The 20,668-nt window shown below is 50.4% G+C and overlaps 1 protein-coding gene and 1 non-coding gene across 5 annotated transcripts in view; both read right to left on the bottom strand.

Moving 5' to 3' along the window:
- The window catches only part of LOC149341964 (uncharacterized), a 262,364-nt gene that overhangs the window by 212,993 nt on the left and 28,703 nt on the right, over positions 1-20,668 (bottom strand). The window lies entirely within an intron of this gene.
- On the bottom strand, positions 8,574-8,645 carry TRNAS-GCU (transfer RNA serine (anticodon GCU)). The gene has a single exon. It is a non-coding gene; the product is annotated as a tRNA-Ser (tRNA).

Genomic DNA, 20,668 nt, shown 5'->3' on the forward strand with positions numbered 1-20,668 from the left:
CTGATCATTGAAACACTGAAAGAGCAGCTAGAATACCCAGACTGAATGTTCTCGTTTCATTCTGAACACAACAAATCTTTCCAACACTTAGCCCCCTTTTAGAGTAAAACGTAAGTACACTGCGACCAACGCCAGCCATTTCAGACCTTACTCCCACGTCCAACTCCAGAAAAAAAAAAAGAGATAGAACAGCTAAACGTTTGTGACGCTCGTAATCTGTTTGCCGATGCTGACGGACATCTTTTTGATGTTCAATAAAATTTGGTTTGATTTCATTTTATTAGCGTTCATATTGAGAAGCAAGTAAGCAGGAAAATTCACACAGTGGCTACATTCTACCACTATTAAAAAATAAGAATATTTCTGCCAGTTAGCTCCAGACATAAAGAAAACTCGTTCCGATGTTGCGGTCTGTGTTCTGTACACAGTACTTTTTATACTCCGACAGGTGCGCGTACTAAGCGGTTTTCCTTTTTCTTTCCAGATTGCAACTTCACAGGTCAGTTTTCCTGTTAATAACGAATGGGCAGGAACAAACTAATAAGTAAGCAAGCGAAGAAACAAACGAACAAGAATCGCACTCTTACTTAGTAATCGCTCTACCCAAGAACAATGAAAATATTTCTTCGATTGCTAGGCTTCTTGTAAAAGCTGCGTCGCTTTGCTATGTAGACGTACGGTTCCACGCATTAATTCACAGAGAATTGTAGATGTCGATCAGTAATTACTCCCTTGAAACCTACTCCACCTCGGGGGATTCCCTGTAAACACTGGCCAAGGAACTATATAGGACTAGCTACGCAAACATCGCCCTGCAGTTCTCCATGTTTGCCTCGTGTTGTCAACGCCGCGCAAGCTTTGTCCTTTCTAAGCTCGTTCAGACCACAAAATGGCTGAAAGCACAGTTTCTGGGAAAGTTTCGGAGGTTGGTCGCTACCGTGAACGCGAGCGAATGGGGCAGGCCGGCGTAGAGAATAAGACGGAACCACGCCTTCTTCGCAAACGCAATAACAGCACGCTGACATCAGGAACACGCGGTTGTCAACGGCTGACCTCCATCGCTTGGTTCTATTTTCTCCTCGCTACCGTACTCTCATTGTCCTCCTGCCCGATCAAGGAGTACTATACGTGTGAAGTGTCTGGCGCGCAAATCCTTCGTCTCGCACCAGCGGCCGGGCTGAGAAAAAAGGATCTGCAACCTCGACGAAAGCGCAAACAAGTTTAGAGGGGGATTGCACAGCGCTCAGCCACCAGCGCACAGAAAGGCGAGGAGCGGCGGCGGCGAAGGCTTTCTCTCGAGCGCCAAGTAGAGCGGGACGCTTCGCGGCTACAAAGACCGAGGAGGGCGAGAAATGGCGTGTCAGCGGCGGTAGCTTTAAGTGCACCAGAGGAGAAAAGAAAAGCAGTCAACCCCAGGAACACAACAATTGGTTGCACCAGCAGCTTGCGCACTACCGAGGAGCAACATCAGAGACGAGCGCGGTCTCGGAGCTGAACAAATCCATACAGCACAGTAAACCTTAGGCAGACCCCGGGTCAAGAAAAAAGCGGTTCACGTAATGTGAAGAGAGTATGCGTTTAAGAGGGATGTTGGAGAACGAATGTGACAACGGAGTGTGTTCGATGATGATGATGAAAAGCCTTTATTTAATAAAAGAGGTGAGGCTTTCTTAAAGAGCCCCGCAATGGGTGGAGTCCCTATTCCGGGACCCCATTGGTCGAAGCCGCCAGCTTAGCCCTCTTGACCAAAGCCTTTTGGGCCTGAAGGTCCGAGCAGCCAAGCAGGGCCGCCTCCCATTCCTCTCTGGTAGGGTTGGGGTGGGGGGAGAGAGCTGAGTTGCGCTGGCAAGCCCAAACCATGTGGTAGGTGTCAGCCACCTCGCCACAGTGTTTGCACCTGCCAGTGAACGCGGGATCGAAATGTTTTAATACTGCCGGGCACAGCATTGTATTAGTGAATAGTCTAAGTAGAACGCGTTCGTTTGCTTTCCCCAGTCCCTTTGCAGGGGCTGGGTACACGCGGTGCCTATCCTTATAATAAGATGTTATGTCTTTGAACGAGAGTAAAGAGCCACCTTCAGGTTTCAGGTGCTCAGGAGCCAATGGGAACGCCCGGTGAGCGTTCAGTCATTTATGGTCATGTGAGTGGTGACAGTGCTGGGTCATGGCCTTACTGCGTGATGAAGTCAGACGACATCTGGGCAAGGGGCTCTGGCTATAACAGCCGCCGCTGTAATAGAGTTTTTGCACAGCCGCACGGCAGCCCGCTGCCGTTGCCGCGGTACGTTGACACGACTGTCCAACGCAGGGCGCTGACCTCTCATTGCGCATGCGCAGTAGGCACGCGACTGGTTCGGTGTACGTTTGCGCCAGTGCGTCTGCACTTTGATAAGGCTTGCAATATCACTTCCATTTTTTTTTAGAAATGCTTTCTTCAACATTTCTTTCATTCGCGTAAATTTTGAAACAGCAACTTGTTTCGCCCCAGTCGATGCATCCTACTGTCGCCTCAACACGTTGGCTGGAACTTCGTAGAACAAATGCTCTTAGACGTACCTCAAGCTACCAGGGTTGCGACGACTTCTAGGCGCCAGCAGTTATTCCAAAAGCTTCGCTTGTTCACGTTTGGTGAAGTTTTTTTTTTCTTTCTTGAGGAGCCCCATTGCGATATCGGTTGGGTAGAACGTCCGTCCCACGTTCACCGGAGTCCTGCAACCCAGGTTACGGACGCACTTCAGGGGTGGAAATGGACCAGGACCTTGAGCCTACAGATCGCGCGTCAGTGCTGACGCAGGTTGGTCGCTTTTCTTCTTTTTTGCGAATGGTTGAATATCTGGAAAAAGAAACGCGCACTCGTTCCCCGTCTTGGACGCGCGTGCTTTGGCAGCGGCGGTAGCAAGCGCAATATCGGAATGAAAAACCGCGTATAGCACCGCAAGAGAGGTTGGTGCTCAGACTTCGGGTCATAAATTCCGCTATATATACGGGTATAGATGTGACGCGTTCGTTGAACCACGGGTGCAGCCCCCCGCTGGTGTGACCCGCCGCTCCGACAGCAGGCTTCTTGGCATTTCGCCATAACAGCACTTCGAGAGACGGCGAAGGCGACAGACAAGCGCGTGCTTTCTAAAGGATAGAATGTAATTTCATATTCAGCCAGATATCCCTCAGAGCTCCTCCTGGGAACTTAATGTGGACGCCTCTGCGTTGGGTATTCCATCCTGCCTGCTGTCGCCAGTCTTCATAGCTGTTATACCGGTAGGAAGTCACGCGTCTCCCAAGAAACAATGAGTACTCGCCACCTCTAATAATCATTACTCGGTCTTGTGAAGGGCGGCAAGGGCCCTTTGAAGGCCCTGTAGAACACATGTACGCGTGCGTTCATACGAAGGAAAGTGCTGCGAAAAAAAAAAAAAAAGCATTTGAAACAGCACACGGGAAATGAATAACAGGAAAATACAAGGCGAACCGCTACATTTGTTGCAGTTGCAAGTTCTGTTCTGTGCATGCATATTATGAGGTTTCGCTGATACTTTGTTTCTCAGTGCTGCAGTGCGGAAGTTTACATTATCAAGCTTATTCGGGAATGATCTCCGAAAGTACATTTCCTTTTTCCACTGATAGAATCACATCCTCTTCTATCACAGCTCTGGTCTACGATTGAACAGTGTTGCACTGAACTACCGCACTGGCCGCCTTGTCCGGTCTCAAGGGTGCACTGCAACGCTTTACACGATAACGTTTATCCGACAACTTTCTCTGAGAATATATCTTTCTTTTTTTTTCCTCTGATGGAATCTCATGGACTTCCAGCCCCCTACTCCGCTGGTAGTACTGCATCCAACTGCCGCACTGGACGCGTTGTCCGGCAGCGGGTGCATGCGGCATTATTCTCTCCCCGCACAACCACCGTGGCCTCCCGCTCGCCTCCTCGGAAGGTTTTGTCCTCACAGGAGCCACCATTGTCTCTCAGACTGGGGAAAGGCAAGGTCGCGAGATCGGCGAATGGCCCGAGGCTCCGTAATTTCCTTTCCCCTTCGAGGTGGCTCTCGGCGATAGCGGTTCTTCCTAGAGAAGAAACGCATGCGCAAGGTACAGCGACGCTGTGAGGGGGAGGCGAAACGGAGCAGCAAGGTTTGCCGTTTAACGTTTCAAGTCCATAAGCGAGCGGAGAGATTGAGCGCCGACCCAATTCATTTTCTGGCATACTGACTGCTTAGCCCAGAGAGCGCATGCAGTACTGGACAGTATAATACAGTGTACGACTACCGGGTCCTGCAGGAAACTAATACCGGGTCGTGCAGGGAAGCTCTACTTCGCCTCTTACCTGCCAGCGTGGTAAGAGACCCCTTGATCACTGGCCCCGGATAATAAGTATAAAAAAAGAAACATTCTAAACTCTGCGCACAAGACAGGCTCAAACATTTCCTAAATGGTAGTCAATGATTTGATTTATGATTTATGGGGTTTAACGTCCCAAAGCGACTAAGGCTATGAGAGACGCCGTAGTGGAGGGCTCCGGAAATTTCGACCACCTGGGGTTCTTTAACGTGCACTGACATCGCACAGTACACGGGCCTCTAGAATTTCTCCTCCAAAGAAATTCTAGCCGCCGCGGCCGGGATCGAACCCGCGTCTTTTGGGCCAGCAGCCGAGCACCATAACCGCTCAGCCACCGCGGCGGCGGTAGTCAATGAGATATCGAAGCAACTATCTGAGGGTAAAAGGGCGTGTGGAACAATCATAACAGAATCCAAAAGGCGTTCTTCTAAAGGAGGTTAACAGCGCGGTAGTGACGAGGTTACTGAATTTTAAGCAACGCTGGTGAAAGGCTGCGAAGAAAGCACAGAGAACTGAAAAAAAAAAAAAAAGAACGCGCGGGCGTGAAAGGAGACATTGCTGAAATGCGAATGAATTTACTTGACCTTGTTTCGGGCTACACTTAGAGTACTAAGGTGAGACTAAATGCGAATGCAAGTATTCAGCTGCGCATGTTTTACGACGGCTTTCTCTGCTCTTTACTTAGAGATATTTGCCGTGATAAGCGTTATTGCTCATTTTCTTTCTTTTTTTTTTTAAGCCACGCGACCTTTGCCAGAAGTCTGACCTTGGGCCGAAAATAGAATGTGAGCGTTTTTGTTAAAACAAACGTTGACCTCTGAACTTGTTCCGAAATTTGCAACGAGGACTCGTTGGCAAGGTTGACAGAGCCGAGAAAGTAGGCCGACCAGACGGTGCGGAGCGAACATTACTTGCCAGTGCTTCTGACAGACTAAACGCGTGCTTCAACGAAAGTGCTTAACATCTGCTCTCCGAGATAAGCACACACTCTTCACGCGCGCTGCGTGTGATTAAAACTTGCAACCAGCTGGAGAGTCTACCCGCCCCGGTCGGGAAAAAAAAAATAAAAAATAAACTGCTCTTGCTCGTCCGCGCGAAGAAGCCGCTCGTACTTTATCCTCGACCTGCTCACTCTTGGAGATTCGGCCTACACGTCTACATAAGTGATCCCATACTGTGCTCAGGTAAAAAAAAAAAAAAAAGTGGCCCCATACACTGGCTTGTATGCATCGCGTTTTCAGGACAGACGAAATCTAGACTTATTTTCATATCCCGAAATTCGTGCACTTCATACGTACAGAGATAGATACACAATGGTATTCGCGGCACGTCACCACACATCGCCGTGACACGATGCAGAACGAATCAAGAGTTGTACAGCCAGTTGAAACTCTGAAACAACGCGGAGATCAGTGCTAACAACGATTCAGACATGCCCACGTGTCAAAGACCCTGGCTGCTGGAGCAGACATGTGCTCCGGCGAGTGTTTACATACACAGACACACACAACGGCGCCCGCAGCGGCGCATCCACGCCCCAGAGATCTCCTTCTGCGACCACTTAGCGAAGTGGTCGTTTTTACTTCCCTCCTTTCCGCCTTCATGCGAGCTCACGTGCGCGCGTTGTGTATATTGCGCATGCGTTTGCGCGAACGTGTGTGTACGCATATAGAACCTAGCTACGCCCGCGGGGCCGCGCATGGAGTGTATAGGTCGACTAGGAGGAGGTGGCGGCTCTTCCTTCGAAAGACCACCGCCTGCTTCACGCGCAGGGATCGGCAGGGTGGCTGCCAGACACAGCGACGACGACGAGTGCTCGGGCGGCGGCCGACGCATCTGCGGGCCAGCTGCCGCCCACGGTGAGACGAAATCCAGCTGACGCTCCCCGTCTTCCTTCCTTCGGGCGCGCGCCAGCCAGACTCAGCGCTGCCCGGGCGCCGCTGCTCAACGGTCGCCGCCGCAGTCGTCGCAGCAAAAGCCGCAGCGATGGGCACGCGAGTCGCCGCGGACGCCGAGACACACAGCAGCGCTGCACACAGCCTCTCCTCCCTCTCTCTCTCGCTGCATCTCTCCAGCGCTCTGCGCACGACCTCTTCTCTCTCCCTCTCTGCATCTCTCCAGAGCTGTGCAGCAGCGGCGACGGACGGCGCCGGGAGAAACCCAGTTTCAAAGGGCGCGCCTGTTCGTCAGGACTCGGGCAAAGCAAAAAGCCGCCCGCGTATTTATGCGAGGAGTGCATCATGACGCTCCAGCCTCGTGGAGACGGGGAATCTCGACGCCGCCACCGCCTTTCCAGCGGCTTGACTTTCTACTCCTCAGCCGACTGAGCCCATTAGGGAACCGCGGCGTGACAAATAGCCTCACTGCGCGTGTAGACTCTGGCCGACTTAAACGCGAGCGTGTCACGGCGAAAGAGTTTCATCTCGCCGAAAGCGCACTTTGTCATATTCATAAGGGTGTCTCCCCGCTATGGCTGGAGTGCTCCTCCGAAGACCTGAGCGCTCTGGGAGGTAAACTTACACACGCCCATCCTAATGAGTCATGCAGGTGAATGCTGCGTGTTCCCTGATGGCGAAGCGGGCTACGCATCGCAGGGAGACGCACTGTACCTGGATTTTTAATTGAGCCCTTTCCTCAGTGGTTCGCGAAGAGTTGGTTTCGGAAGTAACTTTGGTTGCTGTCTCTGATTTATGATGTGCACGAGTCGCCATGCTCTGCTTGCCATCAAGACATCCAACGCTTGGATTACGCTGGACAAACATAGGCGCTCGCTTCAGGCGGCGGATAGCAATCGCGGCGATCGCGCGTAGGCGAACGTCATGACAGAGACTTTGCTGAGATGGTTTACGTTTCGCTCCGCTCGCAGTCCCCAGCGGAGCGCTAAGATTTTTAGCACGGCGACTCCCTAGCTCGCTCGAGCGGAGCGTTTTGCTGCCCCACCTATTCGTCACAATGGAAGTTAATTACTATGAAATACGACTACGTCACGTGAAGTAATAGCGGAGGGACAGTGTGGGGAGGGGGGGGGGGGTGGCTAGGGAACTTTTACTCTATTTATGCAGGGCGCCACGGACATGCATTAGCTATCTTTTACCCATAACCCGCAATAAGTAACCTTTTGTACGTGAAGCTTTTCATGTTCTCGCAACTTCGCATCTCCGTTTCCGCGGGCACTACACCAAGCCGGAGGCGCCGATGTCGCTAACCCTGTCCCAACGGGCAGTGATCGCTGGTGCGCAGTGTGGAACAGTGACAGGACACCTGTGGGCGAGCGGTTTATCTTCCTTTATGTATGTGTATGAGACTGTGGCTTTGTGTATAGCTGTAAATAGTTCCCATTCTTGCTACCCCTCCTCTTATCTTTGTTTCGCCTCCGTGTTTTCTCCCCTGTCCGTCCCTTTTATTCTCATCGGCTGCAGATCAGGTGCTTAAGATAATAGACACCAGTTTCCGCTGCCGGCACCCATTTTTTTCTTTCCGTTTTGTTATACAGCGCTATCACAACGGCTTGCACTCAGCCGAAAAATTCTTGTCTGCCAGTTTGTGTGGACCCCGGTCTGGCAGGGGGCAGTAGCTCATCGCTTAACTGCTGCACCACTGCGCCAGGAGGGGTACGAGGACTCCCGGAGATCTGTGAATATGTAGTAGAGAATGACCAATTCCGCACATATGCCCATTAAATCGTTATCGCTATTCGAACAACTTCCGTCCGTGGGCAGTGGATCCGAACAATGGAACCGAAGTGCTAGCGTACCTAATTCGCATTTGGCCTAACTACGCAAATCAACCATCATGTTTTATTTTTCAAATAGAACCACTGGAACCACCGCTTCTAGATCCTGCCTGAATGTTGGGAAGAAACTGCTGAGTTGACCATGGAAGCCAATGTCTGGCCCTTGAAGCTTAACGCAACATCACAGTAGTTGTGCTATTGTTTATTTGAGATGATATATAACATGCGTACTCTTCGGCCGCGGTATGGCTTAACACGGTCTGTATTTTACATTCCTGTGGACTGAACCAAAGCATGAATATACGCAAGTATACGCAAATTATGTTCGTGAGCGAGAACTGGTTTGGTTTATTGGGGTTTAACGTCCCAAAGCAACTCAGGCTATGAGGGACGCCGTAGTGAAAGGTTCCGGAAATTTCGACCACCTGGGGTTCCTTAACGTGCACTGACATCGCGCAGTACACGGGCCTCTAGAATTTCGCCTTCATCGAAATTAAGCCGCCGCGGGCGGGATCGAACCCGCGTCTTTCGGGTCAGCAGCCGAGCGCTATAACCGCTGAGCCACCGCGGCGGGGCCGTGAGCGAGAACTGAACGGTCAGTCAAACGCATGGCGGTACATGAAAACACTGCTTTACTAGCAGATTATGTGATTAATCGGAGTGCTTTTGGCTCAGCATGACACGGATAAAGCTTAAGCATGGAGCGCAAGCTTACTAATTATAGGCTTGAACAAGCACACGCTTTCTCAGCGCGCAATAGCTTTGAACCAATCTAAACTACGCAGGAGGTTATATAGATCTGCAGTGCACTTCGCTTTCATCAAACTACGTCAACAACTTACGGCATGACGGTTTAAAGTGAGGGCTCGCTAACGCCCGAGAGATACTAGCTATTCAAAGCCCGGGCGTTTGCCCTCTCGCTCCGAGAAAAGCTACAGCCCGCCTGCAGACGCTTGAGGCATCAAGAGCGCCTGTCACGTCGAGACCGAGCGCAATGAGGCGACGTTTAAACTTTTAAAAGACCCTTCAAGTCCGTCCCGCTCTGCCCAACGAGCTCCGAAAGGCAACACGCGAAAAATAAAAGCGTCGAGGGGGGAGCCACCATCGCATGAAGGGATAATCCGCCCTTTCAAGACCTCGCTTTGTTACTCCCAACCCCTCAACAGCCAGCGAAGCGGGGGTTCAGAAGAGAGACAGACAAAAAGGCTCCAGAAACAAACGAGAAGCAAGCAAAGTGGCCGCCTCCACGTAGACCGGGGGCTTTATGTGCCGACACACGACGCGTGCTGTACGGGCGGGGAGGGCCAGCCTTCGGCGTCACTTGCCCGTATAGAGCTGCTTTCACTCGGCGCTTGTTTCCGTCTGTCCCCTCGGATCGTGGGGTCGAGGTCCCTGGTCGAGGCGCTACCCCCTCGGCTGGAGAGCGCGCAGGCAAAGGTGCCCCGAAATAGACCAGCGTCGTTTCCTCCTCGCACGTGCAGCAGAAGCAGAGCCGCCCCTTCCCTTTCCCCACCTCGCGGCAACCTGGGTTCGCCTTTAGCGGGCGTGCAGCCACGTTCTTATCTTTCGGTAGCGGTGTCAGTCACGCCTTGATGCTCCCGCTATAGTACACGGCGGACAAGCGCGCTGGGAGAACGTATGCAGCGCGTTATATTTATAAGCACCGGGAAGGGGAAAGGCAGCGAGGAAGCTACGCCTTCCGCGCGCTGCGTACAGGACCAGTAGCCCGAGCGGGAAGCGCAAATAAAAGAGTGAAACTGGAAGGGTGCGCATGAACGAGCCGTGTAACACAAAGGGCTGCACGGAGGGAGGCGGGCGACCGTGATTCGTCCGCGCGTAATATGCGTGCTACGCGCGCAGGCCGAGTAGCGACGGCAGAGTTCGTGCCAAGAGGTGTCGGCTTAAAGCGGCTTCTGCAGCCGAGGTGCAGAGGTACAGGAGGCTGAGAAGTTATAATTCCAAAGCCACATATCGGTTAGCTCAAGTCCGTTGCTGATACTGTCGAACCTCGTCATAACAGAGCGGTTTATAACGAAATTTGGATATAACGAAGTAATGACGACACCACTTGGAAGCCCGGTTAACAGGGGCTATAACGAAGCTACGGCTATAACGAAGTAATCGTCGGGCCCCTTCGACTTCGTTATAATGAGGTTCAACCGTATTAAAAAGCCTGCATGCACTGGCCAAGCTTCTCATACGCGCGAACCCGCGGTCACTGAATTAACGATGATGAAAATACACAAAATAAAAGTGGCAATGCTTTGCATGCTTCCGGCGCACATACCTTTCACAGCGCACATTGCACAGCGCACATACCTTTCTGTGCAATGGTTGAACCCGGATATATCGGAACTCGAACAGGATCGCGAAATAGTGATATATATATATATATATATATATATATATATATATATATATATATATATATATATATATATATATATATATATATATATATATATATATATATATATCGACACACACATATATATATATATATATATATATATGTGTCGATAATTCGACCTGTAACAATGGCAATAGTAAGCTCATCTGTAACCTATAAGCAAGCATACATTCCACCCACGCTGCAGTGACGCGTTTCTTCGGGCGATGTGCTCTCGCCGATGTGCTGGCAGGACATCGCTCGCTAGGTGTTTCTATAGGCCTAACCTGCTTCGCATCGAAGCCGCAGCGGAGGGTGCTTTGGAAATAGCCACTGCGTCATAAGATGTGTAATTGTGTCACCAATATACTCTAACTCAAATGATCGCTCATTAAAATTAAGCTACAGCTGGTTTCCGCAACGCCTTCGGAGCGAAGCCCGCCAGGCGAGGGCCGCCGTTAGGCTTCATTTAGCTAGTTAGGTTGGCTTCACTGCACCGCAGCGATGTGGCGCGGAAACTGAGTACAAGGATCTTATAATAAAACAGCGCAAGGACACAGGACGTGAGCGGAGAGAAGACACAGTCTTCTCTCCTTCTTGTCCTGTGTCCTTGCGCTGTTTTATTACAAGATGCTTAACCAACTCGCCCAAACTGCCATTTTACTGAGTACAAGGGATTGAAGGTACCTTGAAGCACACCCTACGTTCCCCTCGTCACGCGGTTTCACAGCGCTAGCGCTATCAGCAAATGCTCAAGGCCGCGCAGCCGAGCCGTCTCCGCGAGAGAAAAGTGATGGAAAAGCGCTGTAAGAAGCGCTACTTGCAGGGGTAGCGAGTTGGAGTTGAATACACTGCGCGACTTTCCTATACTTTTATCCAGGATTTTCAAGGGATAATCTGTGTGTTCGCTATAGTCAATAATTCGATATATCCCTGCACTACTGTACTATCCAGAGCAAAAATAACAGACCCCTGCCAGCGCGTGCCGATCCGCGCCAGCAGCGCTGCGTTTCAGTCTTTTGGCCTGCTTTAAGAAGCATGAACCACCCACTAGCCCGCACGTCTACCGTTGTAATACAGCCAGCTTACCGTGGATAGATTGGCATCCAAAGCCATATTGAGACAGCTTCTTGCGGCTCTGATGCCAGGCTTCTCGGATGTGCATAATGTTTGCACGCCAAACTATCCACGTCAAGCCGGCTGTCTTGTCGCGCGCGGTTAATTAATTAAACTACAGACGTGCAAGGATATATCGGACCAGAATATATCTAATTACTGACTAAAACTCTTCCCAACCCAGTCACTGTGAACAAATGGTACCCCGGCATATATGAACCGGCCTGCCCCGTACGCGGGTAACCGGGCACAGTGTTTCACGCGACATGGCTTTGACAAAGAAACTTCAACTCGGGAAAAAAACATTTGACACAACCTATGAGCGTTGGGAGGCCACCCTGCGCAGCGAGGACCCCGCTGTCTATGGCAGCGCTTCAGGGCACTGGGCCCACGGACTGACACCAACCAACTTTTAAGCTTGTTGTTGTCCTCAAGATAATAGCGCGGCTTTTAAGAGATGTTTATCCTCCTCCAGCCGTCAGCCATCTGCTCAGGTCAAGTGCGGAATCTCTAAAAGACGAGACTCACGCGCTGCATACCACCCATTACGGTAAAAGCCCGCCGTCACTGTACAGCTCGTGCGCAAACCGTACACCATCGCGAAGACCTTGGATACGTATACGTGGCCGTTTCGGTTCCGTAAGGTTGTGTAAATACGCGTGCCGCGAGTTTATTTACCTTAACGGAGGAAGCCCCCGCCGGGATAACCTGCACGTTTCCCGCGCTCTCTCGCGCCGCGTGTTGTTGCAGTTTTCCCGGGAAGGCAGCAGCTGCTGCCGCGTGCCTTCCCCCTTCTTCGGCCACCCCGGAACGATACACGGAGAAAAACTGGCGCCGGGACGCCAAAAAACGGGGCTATTTCGAGGCACGGCTCCTCGTTTCGCCTATGCGCGCATACGGCACTGCACGTGGAAGCGGCGCGGCCAACTGCGAAGCTCGTTGCCTCGTCAGGCGGGTGCGGGACGTCCGAGAGTGACACAATGACAGGCGGGCCTGAGCGATGCCTCGTTTCCCGTGACTGCTGCGCGTACAGGGTTGGAAGAAAGCGGCCGATTCTGCTGCTGCAGTGGTCGCGCTTTTTAGCGAACGTCAGCTGATCGCCGCTCGGAGTCGCTAACGACGTGTGAAACAGCCGTCAACCTGGTCAGCAGTTCATTCTCTACGGTAATCGCCTAGTGCTGTAGACGTGGCGCGTTACATATCTCCGTCCCGTTCACCGTACGTGTCTCCTTACAAACGGCGAGATTTTAAGCCGCAATCTATGCATATGTAACAGTAAACGTGACATACCGTTCTCGTCACAAATAAAAAAAGTGTCTTTCGATGTTCGCGTAATGAAAGGGCACTCAAAGAGCGTTAGATGAATGACTTGCCAAAAGACTTCATTCCTGTAAACAGATATTAACCTCGCGAACGAAAATGGTTTGGTTTATGGTGTTTAACGTCCCAAAATGACTCAGGCTATGGGGGACGCCGTAGTGAAGGGCTCCGGAAATTTCGACCAGCAGGGGTTCTTTAACGTGCACTGACATCGCACAGTACACGGTCCTCTAGAATTTCGCCTCCATCGAAATTCGACCGCTACGGCCGGGATCGAACCCGCGTATTTTGGGTGAGCAGCCGAGTGCCATAACCACTGAGCCACTGCGGCGGCGCGAACGAAAATGGACGGTTATTATTGTAATCGGAAGCGAACGTCTGTATTCATGCCGTGAAACGCATGCTCCTGTAACGTACCATATGTCTCCGATACAACGAAATCGCGCGCAGCTACGCAAGATACGCAATGGTGATTAGTTTTGTAATAAAAAGACTCACATATCGCGGCCACTTCAGCTTCCTGAGAGAGAGAGAAAGTTCATGGAGGTACATAATCCAAAATTCATTATTAAAATCCGCTGCAGCGCCGTTCAGGAAGTCACTGTTATCAAAGTCATGCGATTAATAAATTTCTGTCTACTCCATCAAACGCGGGAACATAAGTAGAACCCCGTGAACAATTACTGTGCAACGCGGCCGAAATGGAACAGAGAATACGTAGCCACAGGCCAAGAGAGGAAGTTGCACTGGGAGGAGGGAAAGGGGGGGGGGGCGGAGAAAGAACAGTGAAGCGTGAGAAAGCCCCTTGTCGTTCTCCTTGTCCGGAGACGTCAGAAGTCATATCGTGTGACGGCCGCCATGCATCGCGAAGCCGGTCGGTACACTGACCGTTACAGGTCACGAGGCGGCGGGACCCGATCCGCGACGCCGGATTTGCATACGCCCACCCAGAGCGGTGCCATCTGCCGGCCGAGAGATTCGGAAGAAGGGAACAGGAAAAGTCACGTAGATCGTGAGTGGCCGCTCTTGGACGAAACACCTCCGAGAGAAGCGCGTGTGCTGCCAATGGCCGCGGCGACTCGGGTCCTCCGTTTGCTGGGTGTGTGTTTGTGTGTGGCTCGTTCTGCGGCCACACTTTTACCGCAGCCCGGAGTGGCGGTTGCATGACCACCCGTTCTCTTTTTAGCGTCAGCGAACGAGCATGCAAACAGAGAAGGAGCGGCGGTTGCCTTGCAAGAAGTGGGTATCTACGGTCACGAAGCACTTGTCGTCTCGCCGAAGAGTCAATGTTTGGGCACCGCAGGGAAGCGGGTCTCCTGGCTGCCCCGAAGAAGAGGACCAACAAGAGGTTCGCCTAGACAGCTTCGCACACAAACCCACCGTCGTGGAGGCCGTCTAATCACTCGGCAGCCGCAACTTTAAAAGCTGTGGGGTGCATATATATTAGAATACTCATCTGCAATCTGGCATCCATATCAATTGCATTTCGCTAATGCTCATGAAGGGGTCAGAACAGGGCCACTAGTTTGATACATCCTTGTTATTCACGTGACGTCAGCGTTTCATCCTTAAGATCCGAGGCTGATGTGCACCTCATTTCATTTTGCCGTCGCATTACTAGACTTTGTCTTTATTACAAGTTTTTCCATTCGACACTTCAGGAACCCTAAATCTGTGCACCTGCTTCACGCATTTCTTCCCGCACCAGACAGTGAGTGAGAAACATTTATTACTGAAAGTGTGTGTGTGTGTGTGTGGGGGGGGGGGGGGGGGGGGAGAAAGAGAGAGAAAGGAAAACCTTTGCAAGTGCGACACCATGTCCACATGGTAAAAATTGGGCCGCAGTTTACTCATTGTATGGGGTACGCTGCCATCGAGCACTGCCTCCGCACGGCCCAGTATATTGGCTTTTAAACTCACCCAATGCGACTCAACGAAGTGTCTGCTGCTGCTGTTCATGGGAAACGGCAAAAATGATCTTTAGTGCAGTAGCACTACTAGGCGCATTTCCCGATTTCGGGCATACGCATGCACGTCCCTGATGCCTGCTTCCTGGCAGGCGGCTCAGCTGCCTATTGGGTTTTGAGTAACCTGCCAGTGCCACCTTCACCTGGGTGATGAGTACGCCTGGGCGAAGGCCTTCAATGCAAAGGTCTTTAGATCAAATGCCTTATGGAACAGGCCTTTAAGGTGAAAGCCTTAATGGTAAATATCTTCCTGCTAAAGGCCTTTAGGTAGAAGGCTTTTAGGTCAAATGACTATCACGTAAGGACCTTTAAGTTTCCACCGTAAAGAGCTACTGCACGATATTCCGCGCTTAGCCATGCTAAACCGTCTGCTCATTTTTATTTACTTTTTTGCCGAGGCGCCATACGCGTTTTTTGAACCGTACGAGAAAAGCCTTCGCGAGGATACTTTCTTGTTCAGTCATATTACAAGCACAGAGGCCAATTTGAAGTGTATTGGTCAAAAGACAAAGGCAACAAAGTCAAAGAACACAGCTGTTTTCTCATCACGGAATTCGTTTCATTGTATAGAGCGCAACTCCAAACTCACCCCCAAACTTGCCTATACCTGCGCGCTCAGTGAGTGCGTTCAGAATTACTCGGCCCTCCTTCTCAGCACCCAATGTTCCAAACTGAGCGTGCAGGCGAATGACCGTTGGTATAGTATATACCTGCGCAGTCAACCCGCCGCATTCCAAGAGGCGCGCACGCTCCATAGCTGGGCGCTTCCCGCCTGCTGCATAACTGGGTCAACGCATGCGTGAGGAAAGCCGGTCATGAAGGGGTAATAACACAATCAATAACAATAACGAGGCCCGCGAGAACTTAATTCAAGCAATGACTCGAGCAACCGGACAATGAGAAACGCATATATATGCCGACACGGAGGAATCGCCACGGGACAGCCAAGACTGCAACACAATGCGGGCGCCTAATTACGAACCACGACATCGGCGACCAATTGTGTTTCGCCATGAGCGCGTGCATATCTTTATTCGGGACAGCGCGCACCCCGTCATGGGAAGGGTCACCCGCATACACGCGTGCCCAAGCTCAGACGCACGATCTCGTTGTGCAAGCCCGCTGCGATACGCTCTGCCGTGCGCTGGATCGAGACAGTCGAACGCGAACGGTGCAGGCTGACATGTGCATCAAGACGTAACGCACTTTGGAGCGCTGTCCTTTGCTTGCTCTCTGGCAGCGCGTGTGATGCCGTTAAGCAACCGCTCTATCTGGCCGAGTTCTAATTTTGCTGGAGGGGCAACGAGTGTGCTACTATTCACTAATTGCGATTTAAGGCACAGACTTCTCGTGTCCTGTATTTCATCTCCATCATCATCATAGTTGGCCCCGTTACGCCCGCTGCAGTACCAAGGCCTCTCCCGTTTACCTATCTACATTTATTATACAATGCATGTTCAGAAGAGTGCCCCAAAGTGGAATAGGTTTGAAATGAGGGAATGAACATAAGCACAGCCATCCGGGTACAAACGAAAGCTTTACAGCTTTCGCAGAAACTTCATAGTTGAAGAAAAATTGATTCAACGTCGTTTGGTCACCTTATCCAGCAAACTTTATCTCCCAGAGTCAGTGACTATCGGCCGTGCCCTAGCTGCTGCTTAGTCTTTGTCTCAGAATCCACTTTGCTATTCTAATGTACCGTCTTTGACAAACGTAACCAGGCAAAGCCAGAAGGTAAGATCAGAAGGTATCCAAAGGTGAATATAATAGTTCCCTTTGCTTTATACAAATTACCGGGAAGCTATGTCGGTTGCGTCGGCTGTGGAACCCCCCGCCCCCTCCTCTAAAATATAACAAACAAAAAACACCAAAACTATTAGGCTTTGCCAGTCACTTGGCTAATCATGCTCCTGAGTGAATTTGACACCTGTGTTTCTGATGGTGATCAAGTTTTGCTGGAGGCAAATCTCTGCACACAAAAAGTGTTGCAACATATCTCAGAAACCGTGGCCTTACACTCGCAGCTGCTAACAAGGGAGGAAGATTTCTAGTCTTACACAAAGATATGTTTGGTTAGTGTTCCTTTATATCTGCGGGAGCATATACAGGAACACTATGTTTAGTCAGCGCGATGCTGTTTGTATCTTCTATGCCTCTGTCTTGCTACACTCTTTTTCCATTCAAACTTGGCTTTGAATTACTAACTAGCTCGATCAATCACTCTTGCCACCTAACGTACCACCAGTTATCTGCTGTCCACATTACATGTACGGGCTACATGCGCACCCAGCGTCCTTGTCGAGCACGAAGTCGCGAGTCCGATGCCTGCTGATCGCGGCTGACTGGGAACGATGTGTAGAAATAGAGAAACAGAGTGCTTTATAGCATACAGTGTTCGCTTCGGGAGCAGAAAAAACAACAATAAAAACGTCCTTCTAGGAGGTCCAAGGGTAGCTGCAAACGTCTGACAACTCCAGCTTTATCGAAGCAACCGCAAGTGGTAATATACAGGAACTCGTGGAAACGCACCGCGCTTGGAATAACAATAAAAAAAAAAACAGGATACAAGTAAGGGCCCACAAACTGGGTCAACGAAAAAACAAAAGAAATCCTGAAAAGCGATGAGGAAGTGAACGCCAAATGATTGAGTGCGCAAGCAAGCCTGACGATCTTGACAAAGTCTGAAACAAAGAACTTTTTCTTCTATTTTTATTTGTTTTTATTATGCGTGTAAGCGCCTTCAAAAGGCAATTATAACGGCTTAAAGAGCATATATAGCGAAGAAAGCATGCAGTGTGCCAGGACGCGCTGCCACCCCTGAAAGCTCTTATCCGCACTCCACCCGTTTTCATTTTATTTATTTTTAACTAAACACTGGCGGGGCGGAAACTTGTGGGGGAAAAGTAAATAAAGAAAAAAACTTCTTGGCTGTTGCTCCGGAAAACACGTATTAGACACGCACTGGCTTCGAACTCAGTGGGGCGGAAAGAGTCAGCTTGGCACAATTACAATGCAGCCGGTCAGAACAAGGCCTTCTGCGATAGAAGCAAGGATAGTGCTCCTCAGGGCTCTTGACGGCACGACAGATTCTGGGGCTCCCTGTTTGCTAGATCCTATATCCCTCCTATCATCCCCTCGTCTCGCATCTTTGCCGTAGTAGAACCAACTGCGATGCGAATTTCCGCTCTGATTCGTTCCCGCAGGACCGAAGCGCACTGATCAGCACATATAGCGTAATGCGACTACAGTACAACGCGCACTCAGCGCAGTCTGTCGGCGTAACAGCACCTACATTCGCCGATTCGCTGCGTAAGCGTGGCGAAGTATTCGCTCGTGGCTGCTCGTACTCCTCAGGAAAGGATTTACGTTCGACGGCTGGAGATCTCTTACAAGTGTTTTTGAACCGCGCGAGGTAACACCGGAAGCAAGTCACGCCAATCTATGGTTTCCGCACGCGTTTCCTTTTGTGTCTTCTATTTACACGCTAAGGGTAGCGTTGTTATCGCAATTGGTGAAGCGTTCCTGGAGCTGACCAGCGGTAGACCCAGCTCTAAAAGGATGGAGCAAACGCAGTTCTCCTAGAGCGATGCATTTTCGAAGTGACTTGTCAGGCATTCTTCTTCAGCGAGTGCCTTTACCGTCAGCTGCACTTCCCTTTTCGCTGAGCGCACCTTAGTGGCAACAGTAACAGCTGCGAGGGAGGCAAGGGAGCCCGGTGGCACAGATTTAGAACACGAAGCGCGTGTGTAAACAAACCGAGTAACCTCGCCCTTGTAGTGTGCGTTCGCCACTATTACGTCGCTACCGTCAACAGCGCCGCCTCTCGGTGGAAAGCGAAATCACGTTGAGTTGCGAAAAACTGTGCATGCTGCTAATTAATCCGCCAAATACACTGGCGTGTTTGCAGTAGCTGTTTCAGGCGAATCAACCGGCTTAAAAGCTACGAGGACAGGAATGGTTTCCCACAGTAGTCGTTTTCCTTACTCGCGGTTTCGGCACAAAACTCTAATTTACCTCATTTGTCGTTCACTAAGCATACAGCGCATGCATTACACGGCCTTTATTAAGAGCGATATAACAACGCTGAGTTATGCATGACACAACCAGCGGCCGAGTTTTCAAAGCTAATGATTGTTACTTTCCACGCCACGCGAAATGGGATTTCTTACGCGCGACTGCGACAGTTAAAAGTTGCGACGCCGAAAGGAGAGAACTGTAGTACATACTAACTAAAAACTGAATGAAATTGAATTCAGCATACCCGTAGCATCACCAATTTTGTCTAACTTTAAAACATTATCTGTGCCTGTATTACACTTGAAATGCACCCCTCACACCATGGCAGCTTAAATCATCAGTCTCTGGTGATTATTCAGAGGTTCAGTGGCATTGCAACTGAACATGTGGAACACGAACTCCTATAGAAAGTACACAACGTAAGTGCTAATTCAATTACAAATTCCAGATCGACTAGCTAACGCTGCCAAAACGCGACTGACGTGTGTGTCGGCGATTAAATATGTTAGCCTATTAATGGGCCCCTGTTTAATCAATCCGCGAAGCCTTGTTCTTCCGTATAGGGCTGCCTCGCGTTCCAGCGTACACAAGCCGGATACTTCGGTACGAGCAGCGACATGCACTGGTAGTGCTTACCTCGTTGATATCTATTTCCATCAACCTTACACTCTAAACACAAATACGCCTATATGGTAGTAAGGAGGGAGTAAGCTGTCCTATACCGCACACCCTTTTATAGAAGGACTAGAGGACAGCTCATACTCCCTTTTTACTCCTCTCTGTTCAGAGAGTGTATGTGCGAAGAGGAGCGGGTATGCTGCACCCATTCTTGCAGCTTCAGGAGCCGTACTAGCTGCGCATAATTCCCTCTACACAAAGGCATGGACGCAAGTAGTGCAGTCGCAGCACATGCAGGACTAAATGCTGAGCTATCTTTATTGATAACGTCAAGCTGACGCATCTTAAGGAAATGTGGAGTATATACATCGATGACTCATCGACAGACAACTTCGTGTCAGCCAGACAGTGAGCAAAAGACCTGATGACTAGTAGACAGTGACGCCTTGTATTATTCATATAAATCACATGTTACGAATCTAATCATGCGTAACAGACACGACCACTGACGGCGTCTTCTGGTAAGAATTGCTTTTCACTTGAGGAGTAACAGATTGGAGGCTTGTCTCTATCAAGAGAAGTGTGCGTCTTTGGGCTCTCGTCAATTTGGTATCGAACGTGAACCAGGCTGGAGAATGGTCAAGAGCGAAGTGAAAGGGCGCGAAAAAAAGATGCCAAACTGTCGTTGCTCAGCTATAGGCTATACGAATGCCGCAGTCAGCTTTCTCATGAAGTATAATATCTGCAACGTGTACAGCATGGCCGTCTTTTTTCTTCTTTTCTTCGTAAGCGGGATCGTGGACGCCAATTTTTTGTGCCCCGTTTGCTGTCATTTGAAATCAGCAACACGCTTGTTCTAATATATCGTACGGTGCTAACATATCCACGCAATCGCACACCTGCCGCAGATGTGTTCCAGCGCAGCAGACGAAACACTCCAACTTCTACATTATTGAGTCGTAGCACTTACAATTAATCATGACTTTTTTCTTGTTTTTCATTGCGAAAACATTACTTAACGACGGGGTCGAACAGTACCAAGAATCTTGTGTGAAGCCTCGGAGTAACTCGGATAAGCTCGGGCAAGTTCGGAGGAGCGCCGCGCAAGCTGCAGCCAATGGGAGGAGGACGTCGCGCCACCTGCCGCCCAGTGGAGAAAGGGTGAGA

This window comes from Amblyomma mixtum, chromosome 5, assembly GCF_055824585.1.
Source record: "Amblyomma mixtum isolate Tamu chromosome 5, ASM5582458v1, whole genome shotgun sequence".
NCBI classification, from domain to species: domain Eukaryota; kingdom Metazoa; phylum Arthropoda; class Arachnida; order Ixodida; family Ixodidae; genus Amblyomma; species Amblyomma mixtum.